A 24,901-nucleotide genomic window follows, 5' to 3' on the forward strand; every position below is an offset into this window, starting at 1 on the left:
CCACACAATTCTTCTCATTTAACAAGTGAGGAAACCAAGACTTATGAAGTAAAGTGGCCTGCCAACAATGGACCATTTAGTATTTGATCAAGCCAAGAGAAGACCCTCATTTTCTGACTTTCCTACTACTTCAGGTTGCCAGCCCTTAACATAGTCTGGCTGGGTGTAAGTTTGAGGTTGAATGAGTTTGGGGATAATGAAACAGCCTGGTCTGAATTCTTGAAACTTCTGCACATGAAGGTAGATGACATAAAACCTGAGCTATGTTTAGCCAGCAATGGTCAGGAGGATCAGCCTTTGGAGACTGACAGACCTTTTTCTCTGATTACCAGAGAGGTTGGTTTTGTTCCTCTTTCCAGTTTATTTAAAAAATTTTCATTAGTTTTCAGCTTTATTGAGGTATAATTGACAAAGAGGATTGTAATATATTTAAAGTGTACAATGTTATTGAATAGATGTACACATTGTGAAATGATTCCCACCATCAAGTTAATCAACACATCAATCACTGTTTTAATATTTACCTGTTTTTTGGTGAGAACACTTACATTCTACTTTCTTACCAAATTTCAATACACAATATAGTATTATCAATACTATATTTAGTCACCATGTTATACATCAAACCTTTACAAAGTATTCATCTCATAAATGAGTTTATACCCTTTGACCAGCCTCTCTCTATTTTACTCCCTAGCCCCCGGCAATGACTATTCTACTTTGTTTCCATGAATTTGACTTTTCAAAATTTTTATTTATTTATTCATATTTTATTTTTATTTTTTAATTTAAGTATATTTTATTGATTATGCTATTGCAGTTGTCCCAATTTCCCCCTCTCAGCCCATTACCTCCCTTCCCTCTAGCAATTGCCCTTCTCAGTTAATAGTTCATGTCCATGGGTTGTGCATGTAAGTTCTTCAGCTTCTCCATTTCCTATACTCTTCTTAACATTCCCCTATTTTGTACCCACAAATTATACTTCTTAATCCCTATACCTTTTTTACCATTCTCCCCTTTCTTTCTCCTGGCTGATAACCCTCTGAATGATCATGTATGATTCTGTTCCCCTTCTAGTTGTTTTCTTAGTTTGTTTTTGTTTTTGATTTTTTAGATCCAGTTGTTGATAGTTGTGAGTTTTTTTCATTTTAATGCTCATAGTTTTGATCTTTTTTTTAAGAAGATCATTTAACATTTCCTGTAATAATGGCTTGGTGATGATGAATTCCTTTAGCTTTACCTTGCCTGGGAAGCACTATATCTACTCTTCCATTCTAAATGATAGCTTTGCTGTATAGAGTAATCTTGGTTGTAGGTCCTTGCTTTTCATCACTCTGAATACTTCTTGCTAGTCCCTTCTTGCTTGCAAGGTTTCTTTTGAGAAATCAGCTGATTTCTCAAAAGAGAAGTTATGGGAACTCCTTTGTAGATAACTCTCTGGTTTTCTCTTGCTGCTTCTAAGATTCTCTCTTTATCTTTAACCTTTGGTATTTTAATTATGATGTGTCTTGGTGTGGTTCTCTTCAGGTACAACTTGTTTGGGACTCTCTGTGCTTCCTGGACTTGTATGTCTATTTCTTTCACCAAATTAGGGAAGTTTTCTTTCATTATTTTTTCCAATAAGTTTTCAATTTCTTCTTCTTCCTTTTCTTCTTCTGGCATCCCTATAATTCTGATGTTGGCACTTTTGGAAATGTCCCAGAGTCTTATATTCACCTTGTTTTTTAGAATTCTTATTTCTCCATTCTGTTCTGGTTGCATGTTTATTTCTTTCTTATGTTCCAAATTGTTGACTTGAATCCCAGCCTCCTTCCCTTCACTATTGGTTCCCTGTAGATTTTTCTTTGTTTCTATTAGTGTAGTATTCATTTCTTCTCTTATGTTTTTTTTCTGTACTCAGTGATTTCTCTAAGTATCCTGATCACCAATGTTTTGAACTCTGTATCTGATAAGTTGGCTCTGTCTATTTCACTTTGTACTTTTTTTTGGGGGGTGGGGTTGTTCTGTTCTTTCACTTGATCCATATTTCTTTATCTCTTCAACTTGGCAGCCTTCCTGTGTTTCTTTCTGTGTATTAGATAGAACTGCTTTAACTCCCTTTCTTAGCACACCAGTTAAGTTGTAAGAGGCAGAGCCTTAGGTGTTCTCCAAGGTGGGGCAACCCACTTCACTGCTTTGTAGTGCTATGTGGGGGAGAGGGGTCAAAGAGGGGACAATGCCACTGCCTAGCCTCTGGAGGCTTACTCAGCACTTGCCCTGTTTTCAGTCACTTCACCTATTTTCCTGTGTGTGACTGGTGACCTTCTAGATGTAGTTGTTGCCCTGGTGGATTCCCAGAGTGTGTAGGTTTGCGTACATTCTAGGACCATGAAGGCCCTTTAAACAGACTCTTTTGAGAATTCAGTAGTTTCTTCCACTGACCCAAAACCCACTGATTTTTATAGCCAGCATTTGTGAAGCTTTAGATAAAGCTTCTTCCTGATGCTTGAGCCCTGGGCTATGAGGTCTGGCCTGGAGATGGGATCATTCACTCCCAAAGTATTCCTCCCAATTTTTATCCACCACATGTGAATGAATGTTGGACCACCTGTTCCATCACTGTCACCACATCTCTGCCCCACACTACATCCTCTCTGCCCTGGCTCTCAGTCTCTTCCCCTCCTACCCATCTGGGTGAATGTGCTTTCTTTAAATCCTTGGTTGTCACACTTCCATGCAGTTTGATTTTTCTGGCACTTCTGGGTGATTTTTGCTGTGTGGTTAGTTGTGATTTTTCTTGTGGTTGTGCAAGGAGGTAAAGTGTGTGTACTTATACCTCCATCTTGACCATCAGTCTCTTCTCTGACTTTCTTTTGGATTCTACATAAAGGTGATATATATATGTCTGGCTTATTTCACTTAGTATCATGCCTTCCAGTTTCATCCATGTTGTTGCAAATGACAACTTTTCCATCTTTCCTAAGGCTTAAGAACATTCCATGGTATATATATATAAAATAAATATATATATATATAATACATTCCATATTCTGTATCCATTCATTCACTGAGGGACGTTTAGTTTGTTTTCACACTTAGGCTATTGTAAATAATGCTGTGTTAAACATGAGAGTACAGATATTTCTTTGAGAGTGATTTGTATCTTTTGTATATACAGTTAACCCTGGAAAAACATGAATCTGAACTTTATGGGTTCACTTATGTGTGGATTTCTTTTCAATAAATAGAATTGGCCCTTCACATATGTGGGTTTATCATTCATGGATTCAACCAACAACTGATCAAAAAATATTTTAATTCTCATCTGCTATTTTTGAACCCTAGATTTCCAACTGTGGGTCAAAAATACTCTTTTCCATCTGTGGTGGGTTGGCCTGTGATGTGAAGGGTAACTGTAGAGTTATAAGTTACATGCAATTGTTTTACTGCAGGATGCAGATGGGGTCTGGTGCTCTTACCCTCATGTTGTTCAAGGGTCAATTGTATACCCAGAAAAGGAGCCCTGGGCTACGAGGTCTGGAATTGCTGGAATTCAGTAATTGCTGGATCATATTGTAGTTTTATTTTTAATTTCTTGAAGAACCTCCATACTGTTTTCCACAGAGGCTATACCAATTTATACATTTCCATCAACAACATACAAGGGCTCTCTTTTCTCCACACCCTCACCTTCATTTGTTACCTCTGGTCTTTTTGACAATAGACATTTTAACTGGTGTGAGGGGATAGCTCATCGTGGTTTTGATTTGCATTTCCCTGTTCAGTGATGCTGAACACCTTTTCCTGCACCCATCAGACATTTGTATGTCTTTGGAAAAATATCTATTCTAATCCTCTGCTGGTTTTTAATTAGATGATGATGATGATGATGATGATGATGATGATGATTTTGCTATTGAGTTAAATGAGTTCCTTATATATCTTGGATATTAACCCCTCAATGGACATGTGGTTTGCAAATATCTCCTCTCATTTCATAGGTTGCCTTTTCAGTTTGTTGATAATTTTCATTGCTGGGAAGAAGCATTTTATTATAGTTTGATGTAGTCTTGTTTATTTTTACTTTGGTTGCTTTTGCTTTTGGTGTCAAATCCAAAAAAATTAATGTCAAGGAGTTTATAACATATTTTCTTCTTGGAGTTTAATGGCTTCAGGTCTCATGTTCAAGTCTTTAATCCATTTTAAATTAATCTTTGTGTATGGTATAAGAAAGTGGTTCAGTTTCATTTTTTTTGGATGTAGGTATCTAGTTTTCCCAACACCACTTATTGAAGAGTCCTCTGTGCCCATTTAAAAACTGCTTCTTTGTTTGCTATACTCCCATCGAACTCATGAATGCAAAACCCATTGGTTATCTGAGGTAGGTGATTTAGAGGCTTGTTCTTTGGATGACAGACATAAAAGTTGGGCACTAGATATGTGAACAAACTCCTTCCAGGTTAATAGTGATGACTTAATTTTATTGTTGAAATGATCTAAAAGGGAGGAGACAGAGGAAGTGCTCACCAGTTCTTTCAAGCTCCTGGAAGGACTGCAGTGAGTGTCAATGTTAGTGCTATTTCAAAATTGGATCCTCAGGTAGCAGTTTATAAAACATGTAGTCAAACCCTTCTGGGAAAGACTGGGGGATGGGCATTTTGTCCTGTCTCTTCTGTGCTGAGCCCTTAGGGATAGCTAAGAAGAGTGCCCCTGTGCCCTTTAAAGACAGCTTGTTTGCTATAATACAGTGGGATGTCAGGAGCCAACCAACAGCTGACCTTTGACACAGTCAGGTCAGATGAGATGCACTTGCACAGCAGAGGTGACTATGGTTGGATCTCCTGTCTATCTCTTCCTGCATGCCTGTCACTGTTAGCAATAGGTGGTGAGATTTTTGGATACCTGTGTGTTATAACAAAAAATCTGCATGATGCCTCTGATTCTGCGCAAAATGACTTGCCGACCACAGAATAGAGACCTCTAGCAACCCTGATGTTGCCTGCTTCCTCCACCTGGGAAGTTAAGGACAAAATTAAACTATGGACAGACCAACTGCCAGAATGCTGAAGGAAGCTGTTGCTAGGAATGTTTCTTAAGGAGTCACCACTTAAAAGCTTAAGATTTATTAGAGCCACTACCCCTCCCCTCCCCTAGACAGCAGTGTAAGCAAGGAGTTCTAGTTGAAAAATAATAATCTTAATACATGAAAACAAATACAAAACATGCCCCCCTCCAAGATGTATAAATCAAAAAACCTAGGCAAGAAGTCAGTTACCTGAGACAAATTTAACCTCAACGGTTAATAGTTGATTTCTATATATCTATAAATCACCCCTTGCACTCTTTTAATTTAAACCAATCCCTAGAATTTTAATAGATACCTAGTTACTAATTGGCACCTGAAAGTTTATGCCCATATAGCTTTGTTGGCTATCTGATTAACGATCCTCTTGGTCAAAATAACCTTTGTTTAATTTGGTTGATCTGTGGGACGTCCTGTACTTTTTGGTTATTTCTTTGTTTAACATGATTGATCTGTAAAACCTTCTGTGTTTCTAGAAATTATTTCTATGGTAACCATTTCTTTTTTAATAATCACACTATGCATTGAATGTTGTATAACCTCCCCTATAAAAATAAAGATTGATTTTTCTTGGAGAGTCAGTCAGGCCCAAAAAGCCTGGCTGTCCTCCAGCACCCCACCAGGTGTCTCGCTCCAGTCTCTTTGCCTTAGTGGTGAATCCTTTGGGGACCTTGAGACCCTGCCAAGGCTGGACCCAGGCAGTGGGATTCTTGAATTCAAGTCTCATTGGTTTGCAGAGCAAACCAATTTGGTGTTTTGGTGGCTCATCTCTCAGGTGGGAGCTTAAAAGTCAGTGCACTGGAGGTGTGCTCCAAACACTTTTCTCCTCAGGGAGAAGCTGGGAATTGGGTGTGCCCTCCAGATTGTATTGTGCTCAGCTGGGGGTGGGGTTTACAGTAAGAGCCTTTTCTACCTGTCTCAGCCTTTTCTACCTGTTCCAATGTGGGCATTTTTTCATTTGCCCAATGTGTGGGAGTCACTTAATTTCTCAGTTTCTCTTAGAAGGAACTGCTGTACATTTGGTGCATTCATGGGAGAAGGGAAAGTCAAGAGTTTCTCTTGTTACGGTGTTGGGCTGCAGTTCCCAGAATGGTTTACAGAAAAAGATGGAGTCTTTTAAGGTCAGGTTAGATTTTTCTAACCACGCATTTTTCTGGGGTGAAGCTATTTTCATATTTTGTATCTCCTTGTCAACCTTTTATTGCTGAATGACAGAATGAGGCCAAGTCACCATCTAGCTTGTATGTTCCAAGTATTTACATTTTTTTCCTCTCAAATTCTTTCTTCCCATCCCTATTCTTCCTTCTGTTTACTATCAAACTCAGACCAAAATTTTCTATGAAAACATCCATTATCAATCTAGTTATAGATTGGGGTACACCATAAGAATTTGCATTTGTTGACATGCTTTTTTGTACTGCTTCCTTTATGTGTGGATATGTGCTTACTTGCAACAGTCTCTCTCTCCAAAATCAGAAATGTTGGCTTCTGTTTCTTTAGCTTGTCTCCACCAAATAAATGTTCTAGATATGGAAATGGGTCTGTACTGTTTGTCTGACAACTCACTGGTTCTTGATGTGTATATGCAAGTCACACAGTACCAAGAGTGAAGTGATGACTCAGAAATATGCTGCCAAACTCTTTCTGGAAGTCGGATGGTACAATATTGGAATTATTGTGGTCCTAAGCACTGGAACACCAATTTTATGAAGGATTCCAAAGAGAAAGGACCCATCTCATTGCCACAGCCTGCAGAGAAGTTCACTATTTAGGCAGAAACCATCTCCTAAGGAGAGTGAAGATCATGTAGTTTAGAAAGCAGAAAGCTGTAGTACAGCAATTCCTCAGATAAATATGCAAGAGATGCTGCTGAACATTTGCAGATGTGAGCTAGTAATTTTGAACATGGCTTAAAAAATTTTTAGAGTACCTCATGATTCCTCACAAAGGATCCAGAGGTCAACTATTACACGGAGGATATAAGTGGATCAATGTAGGGCCCACAAAAGGATCCCTGGGATCTGGAAGAAGAATATTGTCCAGACCAAAATTATTTCCTTAAACACATTGGTTTTGTTAAATATTTGACAAATGTTGATTGTGGGACTACTGCTCCTCACAATCATTACCAGTTAATTGGTAAAAATAAAATAGAAACAGATATCAGAATGTATTTCTCTTTGTGGTTCATTAGATATTTGTGTGTATAGTAATAAGTTGTATTTGTTTTCATTACAGGCTATTGGACCAGCCATTCAAAAATTTTTTATGATCTCTCTAATATCATGTATCAATAATCTTTAGGCATTATGTATTTGTCTATATCTAGGTAGTACCTTGATTAGGTGGTCTTCACCTGATTTTTTTATAGTCATGATTTTGATGTCTAGAGTGAAGATAATCAAGCTTCCTACAGGATTCAGTCTTGACAAGACTGAGATATGGCTGGGATTGCTATACATTACATCAGTACATGTACAAACCACTATCTTGACACATATTTTCATGACTTTCTATGGAGAAACTCCTGTTAACAATCTTTACTGCTAAAGAGTTTTGTCTTATGTCTATGGAAGACTAGAAAACAATTTTTCTAGCTCTAGTCATTCATTCCCAAATAACATCATCTAGTCCTTTACTTCCCAAAAATGCATCCTTTCTTTGTTTTTTCTGCCTTTAACTCCCATCCCAGTCCACACCCCCAGCCCTCCGCACCTTCTTCCTGTTTCCACTCAGCCTTGTTTTTGTCCATGTGTCCTTTATACTTGTTCCTGCAAACCCTTCCCCTTTTCCACCAAAAGTCCCTCCCCTCTCACCTCTGGTCACTGTCACCCAGTTTTCTATTTCAGTGTCTTTGGTTATATTTGCTTGCTTGTTTGTTTTGTTAATTAGGTTTCTGTTAAAGGTGAGATCATATGGTATTTGTCTTTCACAGCCTGGCTTATTGCACTTAGCCTAATGCTTTATAGTTCCATCCATGCTGTTGCAAAGGGTAGGAGCTCCTTCTTTCTCTCTGCTGTGTAGTATTCCTTTGTGTAAATGTATCATATTTTTTGGATCCACTCATTTACTGATGGGTGCTTAGGTTGCTTCCAGCACTTGGCTATTGTAAATTGTGCTGCTATGAACATTGGGGTGCATAGGTTCTTTTGGATTGGTGTTTCAGGGTTCTTAGGGTATAATCCTAGCAGTGGAATTTCTGGGTCAAAAGGCAGATCCATTTTTAGTTTTCTGAGAAAATTCCATACTGTTTCCAAAGTGGTTGCCCCAATCTACAATTGCACCAGCAGTGCACTACCACCCCTTTTCTCCACATCCTCTCCAACACTTATGTTTGTTGCTTTGTTTATGATGGACATTCTGACTGGTGTGAAGTGGTACCTCACTGTGGTTTTAATTTGCATTTTTCTGATAGCTAGCGATATTGAGCATCTTTCCATGTGTCTCTGGATCCTCTGTGTGTCCTCCTTGGAGAAGTGTCTGTTCAAGTCCTTTGCCCATTTTTTAATTGGGTTGCTTGTCTTCTTAGAGTGGAGTTTTGTGAGTTCTTTATATATTTTAGAGATTAAACCCTTGTCTGAGGCATCATTGGCAAATACATTTTCCCATACTGTTTTCTTTAGCCATGCAGAAGCTTTTTCTTTTGATGAGATCCCATTTGTTTATTCTTTCCTTTATGTCCCTTGCTCTAGGAGACATATCAGTGAAAATATTGCTGCGTGAAATATCTGAGATTTTTCTGCCTAAAGTCCTCTAGGACTTTATTAGTGTCATGGTTTATATTTAAATCTTTTATCCACCTTGAGTTTATTTTTGTGTATGGTGTAAGTTGGTACTCAAGTGCCATTTTTTTTGCATGTCGCTGCCCAGCACTTCCAACACCATTTGTTGAAGAGGCTATTTTTACTCCATTTTATGTTTCTGCCTCCTTTGTCAAATATTAATTGACTGTACAGACTTGGGTTTATTTCTGGGCTCTCTGTTCTATTCCATTGGTCTATGTGACTGTTTTTATGCCAGTATCAGGATGTTTTGATTACAGTGGCCTTGTAATATAGTTTGGTATCAGGTATTGTGATCCCTCCTACTTTGCTCTTCTTTCTCAAAATTGCAGCAGCTATTCTGAGTTATTTATGCTTCCATATAAATTTTTGAAGTGTTTTTTCTGTCTGTGAAATATGCCATTGGTACTTCAATAGGTATTGCATTGAATGTGTAAATTGCTTTGGATAGTATGGCCATTTTGATGATGTTAATTCTTCCAATCCATGGACACAGTATATGTTTCCATTTGTTTGTGTCTTCCTTGATTTCTTTCCTGAGTGTTATGTAGTTTTCTGAATACAGGTCTTTTACATCCTTGGTTAGGTTTATTCCTAGGTATTTTATTTTTCTTTTTGCTATATCAAATGAGATTTTTTTTTCTTGATTTCTGCTTCTGCTGTTTCATTGTTGGTATACAGAAATGCTTTTGATTTCTGCATATTGACTTTGTATCCCGCTGTTTTGCCAAATTAATTTATTAGGTCAGCAGATTTTTGGTCTATAGGATTTTCTATGTATACCATCATGTCATCTGCAAACAGTGACAGTTTTGTTTCCTCCTTTCTGATTTGGATTCCCTTTTTTTTCCTTTTCTTGTCTGATAACTGTGGCTAAAACTTCCAATACTATGTTGAATAGAAATGGTGAAAGTGGACATCCTTGTCTTGTTCCTGATCTTAGTGGAAAAGATTTTAATTTTGCCAATTTAGAATATGATATTGACTGTAGGTCTCTCATATATGGCCTTTATTATGTTGAGGAATGCTCCCTGTATTCCCAGTTTGCTGAGTGTTTTTATATAAAATGGGTGCTGTACCTTATCAAATGCTTTTTTGTCTTCTATTGATATGATCATGTGATTTTTGTCTTTTGTTTATGTGATGTATTAAATTTATTGATTTGTGAATATTGTACCATCCCTGGGATGAATCTCACTTGGTCATGGTGTATGATATTTTTAATGTATTGTTGGATGTGGTTTGCCAGTATTTTGTTGAGGATTTTAGTGTCTATGTTCATCAGCAATATCGGCCTGAAGTTTTCTTTCTTTGTTGTGTCTTTATCTGCTTTTCAAACTAGGATGATGTTGGCCTCATAAAAAGAGTTTAGGAGTCTTCCATCATTTTGGATGCTTTGGAATAGTCTGTGAAGGATAGGGGTTAGCTCTTCCTTAAATGCTGTGTAGAATTCTCCTGTGAAACCATCTAGTCCAAGGCTTTTGTGTCTTGGGAGTTTTTTGATTACTGCTTCAATTTTTTGTTGTTGTTATTGGTGTGTTCAGGCTTTCTGCTTCTTCATTGAGTTTTGGAAGATTATATTTTTGTAGAAATTTGTCCATTTCACCTAGGTTTTCAAATTTCTTGGCATACAGTTCTTTGTAGTAATTTCTTACAATCCTTTGTATTTCTGTGGTATCTGTTGTAATCTCTCCTCTTTCATTTCTGATTGTGTTTATTTGGGTCTTCTCTTTTTTTTCTTGATGAGTCTGCTTCAAGGCTTGTCGATTTTGTTTATCTTTTCAAAGAACCAGCTCTTGGATTCATTGATCCTTAGAATTGTGCTTTTAGTCTCTATGTCATTTAATTCTGCTCTGATCTTGGTTATTTCCTTCCTTCTGCTTGCATATATGTGGGCCATGTTTCTTATCCATTCAGCTATTCCACATCTTTTGATTGGAGCATTTAATCCATTTATGTTTAAGATTATTATTGTTAGGTACTTATTCACTGCCATTTTTATACCTGTGTTCCACTTTCTCTCTCTTTTCCTTCCTTTCCTTAAAGCAGTCTGTTTAACATCTCTTGCAGAGCTGTTTTCGAGAAGGTGTATTCTTTTAGACTTCTTTTGTCTGGAAAGCTCCTTATTTGGCCTTCCATCTTTAATGAGAGCCTTGCTGGGTAAAGTAGCCTTTTTTGCAGGCCTCTGGTTCTTATTACTTGGAATATTTGTTGCCATTCCCTTCTGGCTTGGAGCATTTCCACTGAGAAGCCAGTTGCTAACCTTATGGGTCTCCCTTTTATGTTACTTCCTGTTTTTGCCTTGCTGTCTTTAAGATTCTCTCTTTGTCTTGGAATTTTGCCATTTTAATTATAATGTGTCTTGAGGTGCACCTCTTTCGGTTCCTCTTGATTGGGACTCTGTGTTTCCTGGATTAGTGTGATTTTTTCTCTCATCAAATTAGGAAAGTTTTCATCATTACTTTTTAAATAGATTTTCTATCCCTTGCTCTTCTTCTTCTCCTTCTGGTATCCCTATTATATTGATATTATTATATATCAAAATGCATCCTTTCTTAACTGAGTTTTAGATAGTGAGATCTACATCTGCCATCAATTTAGCTCTGCAAGTGCAATGTGAGCTGGTAATTTTGTGAATTGCTTCAGAAAGCTGATCCTGAATAAGGCATGGTTTTGATATTCTTCACTCCCTTTTCAGCTGTTTTTATCTTTACTTTAGAGGAGATGGCTCATGTCTTCTTGATGTCCATGACAACCATTGTGGCACCACATTCAATGCAAACTTCTGTGAGAGGAACACTTTTTTGCAGACCAAATTTGAGTGGCTACTGTGTGCCAGACAACTATAGAGTCTCTACATGTGATAGTCATAGCAAGAATATGTGGCAGATATTCTTAAATTAAATTTACAAAAGACAAAACTGAGGATAAAGATTTTCACTAACATGTTCAGCTCACTCTGACTCCTAAGTCTTTGTTTCTTCTAGTGCAACTATGAGCTCTATACTTTACACCATTTTGTTAAGTGCAATAAATTTTATTTGGATTACTGTCCAATTATTTCGAACTATACTTTTTATCTTCCAAGCCCAGAGAGCTGAGGAGTCAGTAGTAAGTTTTTTTGTTTGATAAGGAGTAAATGACTGATTTTACTTTTCTCAGGTGTATTTGGATATTAAGAGGTTAATTCAACTAATAAAAATATTTGCTAAGTTAATGTTAAATATTTATAGAGAGGTGGCATAACATATCTGTTAGGTGTACGCTCTGTAGTGACAAGCTATTGGGGTTTAAGTCCTTACTCACTGTATAACTTGATTAAGTAGCTAAACTTCTGTGCCTCATTTTAGTAATATAATTATTGTGAAAATAAAATAATTAAAATTACATTATTCTTTTACAATAGTGCATGGCAAAAGTAAGTGTTCAAAAATATTCTTTGAGAGATGGAAAGTGACATAAGGGACGTATATTCAATTCTAGAGAGAAGATGCTCAACTCAGCTCACTAATGATATCACTTTGATTACTTCAGAAATGATTTCTTTTGTTTCTTTTTTTTGCAATAGCAAAATGGTAATGAAATAGCTGAAGTGTGTTGAACACTCATTATATGCCAGGCACTAAACTAAGAGCTTTACTTGGATTATTTTATGTAATTCTTAATAACCCCACGAGGAGCCATTATCACCATTTTATAAGGAGGAGGCCTGAGGGGCAGGGCCTGGATTTGAGTCTCTCCGTCTCATTGCAAAACCCGCCTGTACTCATCCTCTGATCCTTACTGGGGTATTCTCTCACACCTCTCTTTTTCAGAATCCCTAAGTCTCTCCTATGTGCTCTGGCCTTATTTCCCATATTAATTCACAGTGGAGTATTGTCAACTAGAAACAGAATTTTTTTAAACCAGAATTTCAAGAGCTTTATGCAAATAAGCAATGGGACACCTGAGTGGGGCTGCTGTTTGCAGAAGAACTAAGAGGGAGGAGGCATAAGGAATTTGGCCAAATGTGAATATTTATATTTTTCCAAATAATTATCTATGGCAGCTTGTAAGTGAAATATTTGTGAATGTTTATGAACATTACCCAGTGTGTTATCTTTTGATTAAACAACATATGTTCTCTAATAATGCATATGTATGAGGGATGAAGAGAAAGTTGTCAAGATGCTCAGTATTCTGAATTTCTCAGATTTGGTGGGTGCCAGTAAAATTTTTACATAGTTCAGAACTTTCTAGGGAGAAACGAGATTAGGATTCTGTTGATTTTACATTGTTCTTTTTCCAATCCACCTGTAATTAATATTGTCAGTGTTTAAAATGTAAGTAATAATACAGGCAAGAAGCACTGGATTAAGTTTGGTGGTAGGAAAGAAATCAGCAAGGTCCATGAACTAGAGTTTGGTTTAACTTCTCAGTGAAACTCATTTTCTAAATCCGTGGGTTTCCACCTTTAGCTGCATCAGCATTACCTTGTGGCCTTGCTAATCAGATACCTGGGCTCCACCCAGAGTCTCAGATTCACTAGGTCTGAGGGAGAGCCTGAGAATCTTCATTTACAGTGAGCTCCCAGTGGCTGTTGGTACTGCTGGTCTGAGGACTACACTTTGAGAACCACCTACCAAAGCTGGGATTTAGATTGTGTGAAGCAACACACAAACAGTCATTAACTGGACGTCCCACTGTGATATTTGAAGTGTGTTTGTTTTAACGTGCTCTGAGAAATTCACACATATTTTGTTTATTAAGGGTACCAGTGGTTTGATCAAATGGTGTCCAGTATAAAACCAACTTGTAGTTAGCCAGAGTTGTAAACCGAACCCTAATTATAAACTTTGAAGTTATTTTTCTTGCTATTGACATCTGCAAATCTTAAAAAATACAAAAAAGAGCCAATGGAAAAATGCCCATCTGTGGGTATCACAGTGCCCAAATGGGTGCTTGATATCTTGGTTATGTGTTGGTTCACTCTTTGTTGCTGCTGTGTCCATGCAAGACTTTTCTCAGAAACTCCTCAGTTCCATGTCAGCTTAAATTCTGAAGACACACACTTCAGAAGAATGAGACGATTGAATACTTTGGGGGGGGGGGGTTACTTTGAGTGATATTATTTATATCTTATCACAGAAAGATATTAGAAAATATCTAACTCAAGTCAAATAAGATATGCAAATATAATGACCAGATTATCCATTATTGCTCATTGCATAGTGTCCCATGATCAACAAATATTATTTCTAGAATAAGTGGAGTTGAGCTAAATGTATTAAAACTATGGTATATTTAGGCCCAGCATGGTTAGAGAAAGAATTCCCCTAGAATTCATGGACTTCTCTTATTTCAACCTAAGTCGATTAACTCAGAGTCATCTCCCCAGTCTGTTATATTTCATTGCAACTTTAATTTTCCTCTTCTGGTCTAGAGCATCATGAAGAATATGTCAAAGTTAATCAACAGGGGAATTGTCCAGGCTGTTGTAATCCAAACTGAGGGCTTTGAACAGCTGTGTAGCAACATGAGGACACTATATATTTGGCTAGGCCAGTGGTTGCAAACCAAGGTCAATTTTGCCCCTCCACAGGGAACATTTGGCAATGTCTGGAGCCATTTTGGAGTATTACTGCTGTGAAATTTCTATTGATTTCTAGTGCATGGAGGCCAGGATTGCTGCTAAACATCTTACAATGCAGCCTGTCACACAACTATCCAGCTCTGAATGACAATTGTGCCAAGGTTAAGGAAACCTGGCCTGAAGTGTAAGGGAAAGGAGCTGAGATGCCCTCAGTTCATTGGGTGCCTTAGGATGGTAACTCATTGTAGCCTTTGAAGTCTCAGTTTCCAACTAAAGGATCTAAGAAACCTATACAGTGACTTGGGATCACCAGGTACTGTCAAGCCAGCCAGGAGGAAGAGGTAGATAGAGAGGAAGGTCTGCTAAGGTCTTGCAGGAAGCAAGATTGCTCCTGTCATTCAGCCCTTGCAAAAATATGGTGCTCACTTTAAAGTCTGAGCAACAAATAGGCCCCTTCCTGTTATCCTTGTGTGGAGATACAGAAGTTATTAATGTGAGATCGGAGCTACCAAGGAACCATGAGACAGCAAGCTAATAGCAAAGCAAGGAGTTTATTGAAAACGGGGTCCCTCAGGAGTGAAGAAGGGGGAGTGGCTGAGCTGAGGCCAGTTCCCAGCTCAGGCCAGTTCCCAGCTCAGACCAGTTCCCACTGGGTGGTTCTGTGCAGGGTTTTTAAAGAACCGCACACCCTCCCCCCCCCCCCCCCAAAAAAAAAGCACGTGAGCACACGCATACTATGGGGAAGTAGTCTTATAATTGCTTACTTTGAACTGCTCTACTCCCTTCTCTTATTCAGTGTTTCTATCCCGTGGCTCTCTAGTTCTTGGGACTATCCTGTCCCTGACTGATTACTTGGGTGCTCTCCCACTCTGGTCTGTTTGTTTAGATATCCTGTCTTGCTAGCTGGGGCACCTCTATGCAAGGTCAGACAAAACTGTCAATTAAATGCATTCTGAAGGAAGAGGATGATTTCTTTTCCAACACAATGTTCAGTTAATTTATTCTAACTGGATGTGGAGTGAGCCAGTGCTGGACAATGTGTGGAAATACATTCCTGTACCTCATTATCTTTAATGGGAGTTTCAAAGGTGCTCACGGGTTTAGTGTCCTATTTGGTCTGACTTGTAGAACACCTGTCAATAGGCCACTTTCCTGCTATGTCATTAATATTGAAATAATGTGATTTAAAGGTCAAACTGCACCTGCAGCAATATTAAAATACATCATTCAGTTTTCCTAGATGGTAATTCGAAGGATTATAAGTGGAAACTTGCAGGAAACTGTGAAAAGGTAAGAGATCTAACTAGGGGAGAGAAGCAGCCAGATGTATTTTTATTGTATTATTATAATTAATAAATTAAAGAGGTTGCTTCTTCCTCTTTTTCTTCCTAGTCAGGAATCTATATTTGTCAGTTGACTTGTTCCAGTGCCAAATTTCAGGGTAGGAGATCTACCTACACTAACCCTGAATGGGCAGGAGAGGTTGGGGGCTTTTCTTCAGGGTTCCTCCAAGGCTTCTGCGTCTCTCTCCCCCTGCCCATGACCTTCCTTTTTCTCATCCTAGGAGCCTTCTCCATAACCTTGGTCTTCTGCTCAGGTATCCTCTCCTGGAAAATGCCTTAGATATAAGGCATTCACCCTTGCTTGCTTTGCATATCATTCTCAGTAGATGGTGCTAGTCTCCACCACTGTTGCTTTGGGAATGAGCTTATTAACATATTGAAAGGTGATGCTAATAAGGAAATAGTAGTAATCATTTGTCAATTAGTGGCCACTTAGCACTCTCCTTTTATCAGGTCTTGTTGCAACAGTAAATACAGGTACCTGGCTTCCACCCTGGGTGACAGAGGACTCAAGTTGTTCCCTTCCAATTGAGGAGACTTAGTAGATAAGATAAACTCACCTCAGTAGCCTCACATTGAGTGGAATGTCTTTTGAAGCTCTGTAGCTTTCTTGATTCTCTCTGTAACCAACCCTGGTTTTGCAATGGTTTATTTACTTTCTGGGTTTTACTTATCAGGGAGCCTTGACAAAGGATGTTTGTAGACAGCAATGAAGAGCAGGTAAAGCTTTTAAAAATTTTATTGTACCCTACCAGTTATTAAACTGATTTTACTTAAGTTACCCAGAGATAATTCCAAGTCTTAGTTTCTGATGCTGAAGCCCTGTATATAATACAAGTGAACCATGCATTTCCAAGCTATTTGCTTTGCATTGCAGGATAACGTTTTAAGTTCAAGGTTGAAATTTTTTGGCATCCTTCATAAAGCAAGGGTGGGAAGAGGAGCTCTTTTTAGAAAAGATTGTTTATTCCCTCACAAAATGAAGTACAGTGAGTTCCTCCTGCACTTGGGTTGCCATGCCCTTACTGGATGATGTCAGGTCGGAGGAATGGTGGGGAGCTCCACCACCATGGCCAGTTGTGGTTCTTTATCGCTTATATGTGTGATGCCACTCCAAGTCACTTAGTGACTCCAGGACTAGTTTCCTTATCAGTAAAGTGGGAATAACGACAACATGTAGAATTGTTGATAGGGGACTCAAGACTTGGAAAATTTTATCTTAAGGTAAAAAGTTATAAGTCTATCAAGTTGTGTGTATGTTAAAGCTTTTGTTTCAGAAACTACAGATAAGGCCCATCCTGGCTCTTGGGAAAACAGCCGACCTCCTGTGGCACTGCTAGAGATTACTGCCTGGGGACAAGTTGGAGGCATCCGGGCCTCTGTGGTCTAGATGACCACCCTCCCCTGGGAACAGCTAACTACCCAGGACAGGGATGTTACAGTTTCTGAATCTCAAAGCTTCCACTGCACCTTGTTTATTTCCCCACCCCCACACACTGACCCTTATAACAGGTCTGGCCTGGAAAGAAAAGACAAGATGGTCTGTTAGGGTATGAGCCCACCATCTTCTCAGATAGCTGGCCACCTGAATAAAGCACTCATAAAGATTCAATTGCTGTCATTGCTTATTGGGTTTGGTAATGACAGGCAGCCCAAATGCTGGTGTCTTTCTGGTTACATTGTGAAAATCCAAATGAGGTGACACATGCAAAAGAGTTTTTAAACTGCAAAGAGTTATAAAAAATTTTTTAATTTATTTTTTGAATATATAATACATTTACATGGTTTAAAATATTTTAAAAGGTATAAAGAGAAAGTTTCCTTTTACCCTGTTTCTCAAACACCCAGTTCTCATCTCATGCTCTTACAGGTATCCAATATTGTTAGTTTCTTTACACATATACAAACAAATACTAACATAGATTCTTATTTTTCTCCCTCTTTTTATTCAAAAGTTGCATACTTTATACTTATTCTTCTGAACTTGCTTTTACCTCTCTTTTATTTAAAAATATACTTGGAACATGTTTCCATATTAATATGTATCTTCTTTTTTAGCAGCTGGTTTAACAAATCTTTTGTTGAGCCTTGGCTGGGGTGGCTCAATGGATTGAGTGCCAGCCTGAGAAATAAAGGGTTGCTAGTTCGATTCCCCATCAGGGCACATGCCTGGGTTGTGGGCCAGGTCCCCAGTAGGGGCGCTTGGGAGGCAACCACACATTGATGTTTCTCTTCCTCTCTTTCTCCCTCCCCCCCACTAAAAATAAATAAATCAGATCTTTTAAAAAATCTTCTCTTGATACACTTCTATTTTTTTTCAATATTTTTCTATTCAGATTAAGTCTTCAAGGAAGCATTGTGTGTGTATGTTTGCACACTGAAATTTCTGTCAGAGAGTGGAAGAATTTTTCTTTCTTTGCTAATGTAGGTGTCCTGGTTGGAATGGAGATTTTCAACTGGTATCCTTTTCTGCAGTTTTCACAAAGCTAAGCAGATTTTGCTTTGGACAGGACTGGACCATGCCACAGACTAATCATTTATAAATTTTAAATTTGAGGAAAGAAAAAGTAAGTAGGAAATTTTGTCTAGATTTGGATATCTCTCCTTGGGACATGATGAGCCTGCCCCTAGAGAAAAGGGACTGATATTGCTACCTTTCCATATTTTAGAGCACTTTTCTCACCCAAGGAATAGAAATGATAACATTCACCCACAGAGTCCTTGTGAAGCTGAAATGAGATTAGAACCAAGTTCTCAGCTCATAAGCACTCTATAAATGCTAGACACATGTCTGTTCTGTTACTAAGGCTATTTGATAACCCCTCAATCAATTTAATTCACTATTACAAAGTGAAATATGACAGGTTCCAGAGGAGTAGGAGCTGAACAAAACTTATGTGTATGGCCATTGTTCATAGTTTGCTGTCTCAATGATTCCAATTCCTAGTTCTCTCGATGGGAATCATACAAATGTGCCTGATACTGGGACAGCTCAATCCAATGCCTCCAGTTGAGCACAACCTGGGCAGACACTGACAATTACACTACCTTGTATGAAGGCAGCCACTGTGAAACAGTACAGAACATTCAGGGTGATGTTAGTCACTGTGGAGAGCAAATAATTCTTATACAGAAGTGCAGACATCATTGTTGAAAAGTGAGGATGGAGAACTAGGCAAGGACTGGATCATGACAAGTCCTGATAGACTATTCTAAAAGCTATAGATCTGACTTTAAAAAAATTAGTTTGACTTTTTTAGATTTCATATGTAAGTGTGATCATGTGGTATTTGTCTTTCTCTGTTTGACTTATCTTCAGTTAGCATAATGTCTTCAAGGTCCACCCATGTTGGTGCAAATGGCAGGATTTCCTTCTTCCTCATGGCTAAATAATATTCCATTATATATATGTGCCACATCTTCTTTATCCATTCACTCATGATGGATACTTAGGTAGTTTCCATATCTTGGCTGTTATGAATAATGTTGCAATATACATGGGAGTGCATATATCTCTTCAAGACTATTTTCATTTCCTTCAGGCATATCCGAAGTGGAATTGCCGAAAGACAAATACTGTATACAATAACTTATATATGGAATCTAAAAAAGTCAAACTTGTCAAAACAGAGTAAAATGGTTCCCAGGGGCTGGAGATGGGGGAATAAGAGAGATGTTGTTTAAGGGCACAAGCTTTTGATACTAGTAGACAAATAAGTCCTGAGATCTAGCATGCATTATACTGAACATAGACAACAACATTTTATTATAATCATCAAACATGATAAAAGACTAGATCTTGAGGGAGGAAGATGGCAGCAAGGTAGGTGTGAGCAGAGCCCACTTCCTTCTGCACATGGGAGAAAAACCCATTTGATCTACTAAGGAACAGAGCAAAGAGCCAATAGTACTCAAGCATATATGAAGATAGGAGACGAGAAATTGTAGAGGACATTGAAAAACCAGATGGTAAGGAGAGTGCTTCAGGACAATAAGGTCCCAGGGACCAGTGTGGGGTCCAGGGTGGCTGCAGCCCCAGGCCTGGTGCACTGGGTCTTCCATAGAGTCCTTGAGAGAGGGCCAGGGCAACTGATCCCTCCCCTGCCAAACAAGGTTTGTGCAGCACCGAGAGAGACCTGGTTGCTTGGATTGGCAGAGAGGGGAATAAGGACTAAGTGGCAAACACACAGGGGCTGTGAGCACTCATGGAGTCTGTGGACACTGGCTAAGGAGAATTGAAAGTTGGGCAGTGATGGTCCCTGACCCTGACAGTCCCCGGTCTGGCTGGAGAATTGGGCTGTGTGAGAGGCCAGGCCTCTGCATGGAGTGGCAGGCTTATGCTGGAGGAATTTCTCAAAAAGAAAAAGTGAAAAAAGAGACAATTGGTGGCTGTTTAGGGAATTCTTCTGCAGCAGCCACTCTGGCCTCCTCCCCACCCAGTTGCTCGGCTCTCCCAAGATGGCACACAAGGCCCTGTGCACACTCCCATAGTCCTGGGAAGAGTGCGTGACCGAAGCTGAGGGACCAGAGGCAGCCAGGCCAAGGGTACAGGTCTGAAAATCAGAGAGAGTGTGCTCTGCAGAAGGCCCAGAGCCCACACATGAAGCCTCAGGGAGAGGTCCCTGAATTGACACCCAAAGCCCTGGGGAAAGTGCTCACACGGACCAGAGACTACTGTGGAACTGGGCTGGAGGCTGACTGCCCATAAGGAAAGGAAAAAAGAGAAATCAATCACCCTTCAGCCTGCTGCAGCCAGGAAAAACAGCAAAGCTGGCTTAGCCAGTTTGAAGCCAGCAGGAGGCTATTTTTTTAAAGTAATTCTTTAAAAAAATTTTTTTAAATCTTTTTACTCCTTCCTCTTTTTCCTTTTTTCTTGTTTTATTTCTTCTATCTCTTTTAATCTCTTCTTCCTTTTTATTTTTTTAAAATAATTCCCACAAGTGAGACAAAAAAACCTGAAACTGTGAAAAGACCAGAGATGGAACCAAAGAGAGGGTATCCCAACAGCTGAGACAGTGAGACTAATTTACTTTGCTACTATAGAGAGCTTGCAAATTATTGCATATTCATATTATTATTTTTAATTATTCTTACATCTTTTATTTTATTAGTATTTTTGTATTCCTCTTCTTTCTGATTAGTCTTCTTCACTTGGCTGGTTAAATTGCATTGTTTGACTGGTTTCCCTTGGTTCTCTCTTTCATAGTATATTGTTCTTTTACTGTCTTTCACTTCACTTGTGTTCCATTAGCACACTACCCTAGGTCCTATACTTCCTATTCTGGTTATCCAGATCACACAGATTCTGTCATATGATTGTTGTTCCATTATTATTATAAATAATAGTTGTTCCACACAATTGTAAATACTACACAGAACTCCCCCCCCCCAAACTTGGCCCACTTCATGGTTTCCTGAACTCTATTAATGTTGTGGTTAACTCTACACTCTCACACATGACACCTATTTACTATTCTTTACTCTCACCCTACCTCATAATCTGACCTCTCACAAGTTCACTGCTTTCTAGATCCCACTCCAATCCTCCCCACCCCCAACAAGAGTCTTATCTTCTTTCCACCCTTTCTAAAAAGTGGCTAGTTGGGTGAAATATCATGGTTAACACTATACATATCCAAAGGATCTCCTCTCTCTTCTCTATGGGCTGGTACTATAAATATTATAGAATACACTCCTTCTGTCTTAAACCATTTTGCCTTCCCCCTCTAACTGATAACAAAAAAGAGTTAGTGGATGCTGTGAACACCAGGATACCTGCTGGAAGAGGAAAGCTACCAAAAAAGGAACCACCAATAGATAACAACAGAAGAAAATGAAAGAGGGAGTGGAAGTCACACCAATTCAACCCAGGACCTATCTGGAAATACCACTAAATAGTGGAGAAATTACCCAGAACAAACAATTGAACAAGAGCAAGAAAGAATCCTCAAAACCTTGTATACACAAAAGAACCAGCTTCAACACAACCTGCTCACACTTGCACAATAGAATACAAGAGGTGGTGGAGAGAGTGACTGACCCTTAGTTAAGCAGCTGGTGGGAAGGACCCACCAAAGAAAGACCCAACAGCAATCCAAACACAAACATACACAGAGCCAACATAATGGACAGCCCAAGACCAGTGAGCTTGGGAGATCAAGGAGAAGGCACCACTGAATCTTACAGCTATTCTACCACAGAAGTTCACATCATAAACCCAGGGAGTCAGAACAGATAAATTTAAGAAGTAGAGGCTAACAGGAAGAGTCTCACAAGCAATGGGAAGACAAAGAAAAAATCCCCAAAATGAAAGGAAAAAAGGAAGTCTCAGAAAGAATGCTAAATGAAATACAGGCATCTCAACTATCAGATATTGAATTCAAAGCAATGGTTATAAAGGAGCTCGATGAGATCATAATGAGCTACCAGAAGCTACAGGGAAGCTACAATGCACTCACTGAAAACTGTATCAACATGAAAAAGGAAATAGAAACTATCAACAAGGGCCAAGAGGAAATGAAGAATACAATTTCTGAACTAAAGAACACAGAAGAAGGAATCAAAAGCAGGATCGATGAAGCAGAAGATTGGATCAGTGAGCTAGAGGACAAAGTATAAAAAAACACCCAGAAAGAGCAAGAAAAGGAAAAGAGGCTCAGAAAGAATGAAGAGGGATTAAGAAATGCAAGATAATATGAAATGTAGTAATATCCATATAATAGGGATACCAGAAGGAGAAGAAGAAGAGTAAGGGATAGAAAACCTGTTTGAAAAAGTAATGATGGAAAACTTCCCTAATTTGATGAGAGAAAAAGTCACACTAATCCAGGAAACACAAAGAGTCCCAATCAAGAGGAACCGAAAGAGGCGCACTTCAAGACACATGATAATTAAAATGGCCAAATTCCAAGACAAAGAGAGAATCTTAAAGGCAGCAATAGAGAAACAGGAAGTAGCATACAAGGGAGCCCTGATAAGAGTAGGAGCTGACTTCTCAATGAAAATTCTCCAAGCCAGAAGGGAATGGCAAGAAATATTACAAGCAATGAAAACAAGAGGCCTGCAATCAAGACTACTTTATACAGCAAGGCTTTCAATTAAAATGGAAAGCCAAATAAGGAGATTCCTGGACAAAAAAAGCCTCAAAGAATACACCTCCTCCAAACCAGCTCTGGAGGAGATGCTAAAGGGTTTGCTTTAAGAACAGGAAGAAAAACAGTGAAAGAGAGAGGAACACAGGTACAAAAAAATGGCACTGAATAGGTACCTATCAATAATAACCTTAAACATAAATAGATTAAATGCCCCGATCAAAAGACACAGAATAGCAGAGTGAATAAGAAAACGTGACTCACACATATGCTGCCTACAGGAGACCCACCTCAGAACAAAAGACCTACACAGACTGAAAGTGAAGGACTGGAAACAAATATTCCAAGAAAATGGACAAGAAAAGAAAAGCTGGTGTAGCAATACTCATTATCAGACAAAAAAGACTCCAAAAAATATAAGGAGGGACTCAGAAGGTCACTTCATAATACTCAAGGGAAGAATCCATCAAGAAGACATAAACATTGTAAATATATATGCACCCAACATAGGAGCACCTAAATACATTAAGAAAATCTTGCAGGACTTCAAGGAAGATATTGACGGCAACACAATTATAGTAGGAGATTTAACACCCCACTGTCAAAAATGGACAGATCTTCCAAACAAACTCTCAACAAGATACTGTGGCATTGAAAAATGCCCTAGGTGAAATGGACTTAACTGATATATATTGAGCCCTTCATCCCAAAGAAGCTAAATACACATTCTTTTCAAATGCACATGGGACATTTTCAAAGCTAGACCACATGATAGGACACAAAACAAGCCTCAACAGATTCAAGAACATTGAAATCATACCAAGCATTTTCTCTGACTACAAGGGGCTGAAACTACAAACCAACCCCAAGGGGGAAAAACGCAAGACACTCAAAATCATGGAGATTGAATAGCGTGCTATTAAACAATGAATGGGTCAAGAATGAAATTAGAGAAGAAATCAGAAAGTTTCTGGAAAGAAATAAAAATGAGCTCACAACAACCCCAAACTTATGGGACACAGCGAAGACAGTCTTGAGAGGGAAGTTCTTAGTGAAAGAGTTGTACCTAAAAAAGATAGAAACATTTCAAACAAACAACCTAACCCTACACCTACAAGAACTCAAGGAAAAACAACAAAGACAGCTCAGAGAAAGTAGAAGGAAGGAAATAACCAAGATCAGAGCAGAATTAAATGACATAGAGACTAAAAACACAATTCTAAGGATCAACGGATCCAGGAGCTGGTTCATTGAAAAGATAAACAAAATCGACAAGCCTTTAAGCACACTCATGAAGAAAAAAAGAGGACCCAAATAAACAAAATCAGAAATGAAAGAGGAGAGATTACAACTGATACCACAGAAATGCAAAAGATTGTAAGAAATTACTATGAAGAACTGTATGCCAAGAAATTGGAAAACCTAGGTGAAATGGACAAATTTCTACAAAAATATAATCTTCCAAAACTCAATGAAGATCAGAAAGCCTGAATAGACCAATAACAGCAGATGGAATTGAAACAGTAATTAAAAATCTTCTGACACACAAAAGCCTTGGATCAGACAATTTCATAGGAGAATTTTACAGAGAATTTAAGGGAGAGCTACTCCCCTACCTCCAGAGATTATTTCAAAAAATTAAAGAAGATGGAATACCCCCAAACTCTTTTTATGAAGCCAACATCATTCTAATCCCAAAACCAGATAAAGACACAACAAAAAAAGAAAACTTCAGGCCAATATCCCTGATGAACATAGATGCTAAAATCCTCAACAAAATACTGGCAAACCCCATCCAGCAATACAGTAATAAGATCATACACCATGACCAAATGAGATTCATTCCAGGGATCTAAGGATGGTACAATATTTGCAAATCAATAAACATAATACACCACAGAAACAAAACCAAAAACAGAAATCCCATGATTATATCAATAGATGCAGAAAAATGATTTGATAAGGTACAGCACCCACTCATGATAAAAACCCTCAGCAGAGTGGGAATAGATGGAATGTTCCATCCATATATAAAGGCCATATATATTATA

This window comes from Phyllostomus hastatus, unplaced genomic scaffold, assembly GCF_019186645.2.
Source record: "Phyllostomus hastatus isolate PE091 unplaced genomic scaffold, TTU_PhHast_1.1 phas_scaffold_60, whole genome shotgun sequence".
Classification (NCBI taxonomy): Eukaryota; Metazoa; Chordata; class Mammalia; order Chiroptera; family Phyllostomidae; genus Phyllostomus; species Phyllostomus hastatus.